Source organism: Lathyrus oleraceus, chromosome 6 (genome assembly GCF_024323335.1).
Source record: "Lathyrus oleraceus cultivar Zhongwan6 chromosome 6, CAAS_Psat_ZW6_1.0, whole genome shotgun sequence".
In the NCBI taxonomy this organism is placed as follows: Eukaryota; Viridiplantae; Streptophyta; class Magnoliopsida; order Fabales; family Fabaceae; genus Lathyrus; species Lathyrus oleraceus.
In genome coordinates, this window is record NC_066584.1 from 199,474,805 (window position 1) to 199,481,480 (window position 6,676).

At 38.9% G+C, this 6,676-nt stretch overlaps 1 non-coding gene across 1 annotated transcript; it reads left to right on the top strand.

Annotated features, from left to right (window-relative positions):
• The first annotated feature begins 6,365 nt into the window (after nucleotides 1-6,365).
• On the top strand, nucleotides 6,366-6,472 carry LOC127099141 (small nucleolar RNA R71). Its single transcript, XR_007793689.1, has one exon. It is a non-coding gene; the product is annotated as a small nucleolar RNA R71 (small nucleolar RNA).
• Nucleotides 6,473-6,676: the final 204 nt, after the last annotated feature.

Below are 6,676 nucleotides of genomic sequence, written 5' to 3' on the forward strand. Positions count from 1 at the left end.
ACTCGTCTTCACCGGTGGGAGTGTTGTACGAATAAGAACATAAAAATTCTAAGGTGAGAGATGGGTAGGTAGGTTGATTGTGAGTGCATAGAAAAGTTAAATCAGCAAGGCGGAGCATCCATTGGATACCTTGAAGTAATCCTAATTCTTGTAAACAATTTAAATCCGAATACCTAGTAGATACGACACCTCGCTATTGGAAACGCTCGAACTGCTCCCTTTGATAATTATCATCTTCGGATCGGAAGATGATATTTCCGAATTCTTGGTTTCCCGCCATACTGATAAGTGGGTTGAAAGAAGTAAAAGGTAAGAAAATGAAATGTATTTTATAGAATGGTTTGTGGTGTATGAAGAAAGGTATGGTGGGTATTTATAGGAAAAAATTTGGAAGTTGGAAAGGGAGTGGGTGAAAAATAAATAAATGTGGGTAAATGTGAGTAAATGGGTGAATAAATGGGGAAGGTAAAAAGTGGGTGGTGTAACGGTCGTGTCTCCAACGGTTACTAACGTTCACCTAGTCTGAATAAATGTGAGAAAATGAAATGTTAATTATAAGCTCAAACTCTTCAGGCCCGAGGTTTGCTATAAACATAATGTTGAAGAGGAAAGGTATACTCATAGTCGCAATACCACTGAAAGGGCTTAGGTCAAGCATAGGTTGACGTAATCCGATAGCATTACCAATCATGGTTATCAATCCGCCTATTTGAATTGGTGCTCGTTCATCTTGGATAAGGCGGTCAAAGTTCGCCAACATAAAAGTGGCACCATTCACAGGAAGGTTCTGGGAAGCACAAAACATGATGAAGAGTTCATCACGTGATACTGTAGTAATATTTGACTTCTTCCCAAAAAGGGTGTGGGCCAGGATCTTATGGAAATAACGAAAGGCCGGGTTATGTATGTTTCCAGAAAGAAACTCATGTTCCTCGGGGTCGTCATTTCTAGTCAAATTTCCCCAAAAATGTTCAAGTTCTCTATATTCAAAAAGGTCTTCTTGGCTCACTGTGAATGTATCAAAAGAGGTAGGGAAACCTAAAAGGTTGGTAAAATCTTGAATGTTAAATTGATACTCCATGTTGAACATTCTGAACTGAATGAAACCTCTGCTTATTCCTTTTCCATGGCTGGGTAGATAGATCATAGAGCTACGGAATTCTAGAGTCAGTCTCCGGTAAGTGACGAATTGTCTTCGAATAGGAGTGGTTTCCCACCCTATTTGACTCAGCAAATACAAGACACTCTCTCTTAGTCCAAGGGCAGTCATTGCCCAATCATCAGCATACAAACTAGGTAGCATCTCTCTCTCTGCTAGTTCCTCAAACTTTTGTTTCTGAGCTTCCCCTCTGAATTTGATACCCATACGATCAATTTGTCCCATCAGGTTAGTGTTAGCTAGAGAAAAGAAAAACAAGAGTTTTAGTCAGGATTTGGCCAAATGCCGAAAGAAGATAAGAAGAAAAATAACTTATAAGTTAAAATAAATTAAGAATGAATACTAAATAAAATTTAAAAGAATAATTAAAGAAGAAATAAAAATAAAAATATTTGTGGGTTGTCTCCCACGAAGCGCTTTGTTTAATGTCGCAAGCTCGACATAAAAACTATCAAATATAATCTATAACTTCTGGAGGCATTTCGTCTAAGTGCAGGACTTGTGAATCTTCATTGTTCTCTGCATAATGATAATGTTTTAGACGCTGCCCGTTTACGATAAATGGTTCTATAGATTTGCCTTTAATTTCCACAGCTCCACTTGGAAAGACATTGGTGATTTGGAAAGGGCCTGACCATCTAGAACGTAGTTTTCCTGGGAATAACTTAAGTCTAGAGTTGAACAAAAGGACTATATCGCCTTGTTTGAAGATTTTTCTGGATATACGTTTATCATGCCATTTTTTCGTTCTTTCTTTGTAGATTCTGGCATTTTCGTAGGCGTCTTGTCGAAGTTCCTCTAATTCGTTTATGTCAAGAATTCGCTTTTCACCAGCGGCCTTATAGTTTAAATTTAGATTTTTAATAGCCCAGTAGGCCTTATGTTCTAATTCTACCGGGAGGTGGCAAGATTTTCCATAAATAAGCTTAAATGGGGTTGTCCCTATGGGAGTTTTGTAAGCGGTTCGATATGCCCATAAAGCTTCTGGTAGTTTTGATGACCAGTCTTTCCTTGAGGTGGCTACTGTTTTTTCCAATATTTGTTTGATTTCTCTGTTAGACACCTCCACTTGTCCACTGGTTTGAGGATGGTAAGGTGTCGCTACTCTATGTCTCACACCATACTTAAACAGTAGCTTTTCGAGTATCTTAGATATGAAATGCGATCCACCATCACTGACTACTATTCTTGGGACACCAAATCTCGGAAATATTATATTCTTAAAGAGTCTAGTTACTACTCGTGTGTCGTTTGTTGGAGAAGCTATAACTTCAATCCATTTTGATACGTAGTCAACCGCTACGAGTATGTACTTGTTACCGAAAGAAGGTGGAAAAGGTCCCATGAAATCTATTCCCCACATGTTGAAAATCTCTACTTCCAAAATGCCCTTTTGTGGCATCTCGTCACGTCTAGATATGTTCCCTGTGCGTTGACATCTATCACATTTCTTGATAGCCGCATGTACATCCTTCCATATGTTTGGCCAATAAAGATCGGCTTGTAGGATTTTGGAGCAGGTCTTGGATGTACTTGCATGTCCACTATAAGGAGCGGAGTGACAGTGTTGGATTATATTTTCTATCTCTTCTTCAGGTATACACCGACAGAAAATACCATCGGGGCCTCTTTTGAAAAGTAAAGGGTCATCCCAGTAATAATGTTTTATGTCATGGAAGAATCGTTTCTTTTGTTGGTAAGATAAATTAGGTGGAACTATTCCGGCAGCTAAATAATTGACGAAGTCAGCGTACCATGGTGTAACACATATAGCCAAGGTGGTCTCTACCTGTTTATCAACTTTATTTTCTTCCAAAGTAGCTATAAGTTTATCGTATGAGAAATCATCGTTGATCGATGTTCTTTCCGGTTCCAGGTTTTGGAGTCTAGAGAGGTGATCTGCTACTACGTTTTCAGTTCCTGTTTTATCTTTGATTTCCAGATCGAATTCTTGTAGCAACAAGATCCACCTTAGGATTCTAGGTTTAGCATCCTTTTTTTAAGAGGTATTTAATGGTGGCGTGGTCGGTGTAAACGATTATTTTAGCTCCGACCAAGTAAGAACGAAATTTATCTAGTGCAAATACTACTGCTAAAAGTTCTTTCTCGGTTGTGGCGTAATTCATTTCTGCTTCATCTAGAGTTCTACTTGCGTAATATATGACGTGAAGTCTTTTATCCTTTCGTTGTCCTAAAACAGCGCCTACGGCGTAATCACTTGCGTCACACATTATTTCGAATGGTTCATTCCAATCCGGGGTCTGCATTATTGGTGCGGAGATCAATGCTTGTTTAAGCGTTTGAAATGCTTCTAAACATTTATTGTCAAAGATGAATTCAGCATCTTTCATTAATAATCCGGTCAAAGGTTTAGTTATTTTAGAGAAATCTTTAATGAATCGTCGGTAAAAACCGGCGTTTCCTAAGAAGCTTCGTACTTCCCTCACAATTTTCGGAGGTTGAAGGTTTTCGATTACTTCTATTTTAGCTTTGTCTACTTCAATTCCTCTATTTGATATGATGTGTCCTAAAACAATTCCTTCTTGTACCATGAAGTGACATTTTTCCCAATTAAGTACTAGGTTTACTTTTACACATCGCTCTAGAACTCTTTCTAGGTTTTCAAGACATTCTTCAAAGCTTTGTCCGCATACGGAAAAATCGTCCATAAATACTTCCATGATGTTTTCGAGAAAATCGACGAATATTTCCATCATGCACCTTTGAAAGGTTGCGGGAGCATTGCACAAGCCAAACGGCATTCGTCGATGAGCGAAGGTACCAAAAGGACATGTGAATGTTGTCTTTTCTTGGTCATCAGGGTGAATTGGTATTTGAAAGAAGCCTGAATAACCGTCTAGATAGCAGAAATGAGAATGTTTTGCTAATCGTTCTAACATCTGGTCAATGAATGGTAAAGGGAAATGATCTTTTCGGGTTGCTTTATTTAGTTTCCTATAGTCAATGCACATTCTCCATCCCGATTCGATTCGTTTAGTTATAGTTTCTCCTTTTTCATTTTCAATAACTGTTATACCTCCTTTCTTTGGTAGTATGTGTACAGGACTAACCCATTTGCTATCAGATATAGGATATATGATACCTGCTTCTAATAACTTTGTTACTTCCTTCTTCACTACCTCACTCAGGATCGAGTTTAGTCTCCTCCGATGTTCCCTAGAGGTTTTACAGTCTTCTTCTAGCATGATGCGATGCATACATATAGAAGGACTTATCCCTTTAAGATCGGTGATGTTGTATCCTAGTGCGGTTGGATATTTTCTTAAGATATGTAGGAGTTTTTCGGTTTCGAGTTTTCCTAGGTCTGCATTAACTATTACTGGTCGTTCAAGTTCTAAGTCTAGGAATTCATATCTCAGATTTTTGGGAAGTGTTTTCAGGTCGAGGTTTGGTTTCTTAAGGCATTGCGTAGGGTCCGGTGTTATTGCTAAACATTGGTTAAGTTTGTCTTCTACACGATAGTCAAACAATTTGTCATTTTCTAACTCTGTTTCTTTTATGCATTCATCGATGATATCCATGAAGTAACATGTGTCATCTATTGCAGGTGCTTTCAAAAATTGGGAGAGAATGAACTCAATTTTCTCTTCTCCTACTTCGAAAGTGAGTCGTCCTCGTTTTACGTGTATGATCGCACCGGCGGTTGCTAAGAATGGTCTTCCCAATATAATGGGTGTAACTTCATCTTCTCTAATGTCCATAATTATAAAATCGGTTGGAATGTAGAATTGACCTATGCGCACGGGAACGTTTTCAAGAATTCCTACAGGATATCTAACGGAATGATCTGCTAATTGCACAGACATTTTAGTTGGTCTTAATTCTCCCATTTCCAGTTTCTTGCATATGGATAAAGGCATAACACTGATACCGGCTCCTAAATCGCATAGTGCTTTATCTATGACAAATTTTCCTATGTGACAGGGTATAGAGAAACTACCAGGATCCTTAAGTTTTGGAGGCATATTCTGGATTATGGCGCTACATTCAGCAGTGAGAGTAACGGTTTCGCTATCTTCAAGTTTCCTTTTATTAGAAAGAATTTCTTTTAAGAACTTAGCATACGAGGGCATCTGCGTAATAGCTTCTGTAAACGGAATTGTGACGTTTAATTGTTTCAGTAAGTCAACAAATTTTTTAAATTGACCAGCGTCTTTGGTTTTAATAAGCCTTTGAGGGTAAGGGATAGGTGGTTTGTAAGGTGGTGGAGGTATATAAGGTTTTTTCTTTTCTACGGTTTCCTTATTACTCTCTTTCTTTTCCTTAGGTTTACTTTCTTCCTCAGTTGACTTTTTAGAGTTTTGGTTTTCCATCCTTGGATCAGAAGGTCCTTCTACTTCCGCCCCACTTCTTAATATGATTGCATGAGCGTGGCTTTTCGGGTTAGGTTGGGGCTGTCCAGGAAATGTACCAGTTGGGGCAGCAGTAGGCGCTTGTTGTTGAGCTACTTGTGAGATTTGTGTTTCCAGCATTTTGTTATGGGTAGCCAGGGCAACTACGTTACTTGCTAGTTGTTTAATTTGTTCGCTAGTGTGTACATTCTGGTTTAAGAAATCTTTATTGGTTTGCTGTTGAGAAGCTATGAAGTTCTCCATCATGATTTCCAAGTTGGATTTTCTAGGAACGTTATTGTTAGGTGTAGATGGGATCGGCTTTTGATATCCCGGAGGTATAGCTGGGGCTTGATTTGGAGCTTGTCCTGGTGCGTATAAAGCATTATTACTCTTATATGAAAAATTAGGATGGTTCTTCCAGTTAGAGTTATAGGTATGAGTAGGGATTTCCTTGAGCATAATTCACTTGTTCTGCTTGGATTCCTGTTAGGAGTTGACAATCTGCAGGAGTGTGACCTTGGATTCCACAGACTTTGCAATTTTGAGTTGCGGCAACCACGGTGGCTGGAGGTGATACATTTAAACTTTCAATTTTTTGGGCCAGAGCTTCCACTTTTGCATTAACATGATCAAGGCTACTTATCTCGTACATGCCACTTTTCGTTTGAGGTTTTTCTACCATTGTTCGGTCGCTTCCCCACTGATAATGGTTTTGGGCCATGCTTTCGATAAGTTGATAAGCATCGGCATAAGGTTTATCCATAAGCGCACCACCTGCGGCGGCGTCTATTGTTAATCTTGTGTTGTACAAGAGACCATTATAGAAGGTATGAATTACTAACCAGTCCTCTAAACCATGGTGTGGACAAAGTCTCATCATGTCTTTGTATCTTTCCCATCCTTCGAAAAGAGACTCGTTATCTTTCTGTTTAAATCCATTTATTTGGGCTCTCAACATAGTTGTTTTGCTTGGAGGAAAATATCGGGCAAGAAAGACTTTCTTCAACTCGTTCCATGTGGTGACTGAGTTGGAAGGAAGAGACTGAAGCCATCTTCTAGCTTTATCTCTTAACGAGAAAGGAAAGAGACGAAGTCGAATTGCCTCTGAAGTGACACCATTAGCTTTAACAGTATCAGCGTATTGGACAAATACGGATAAATG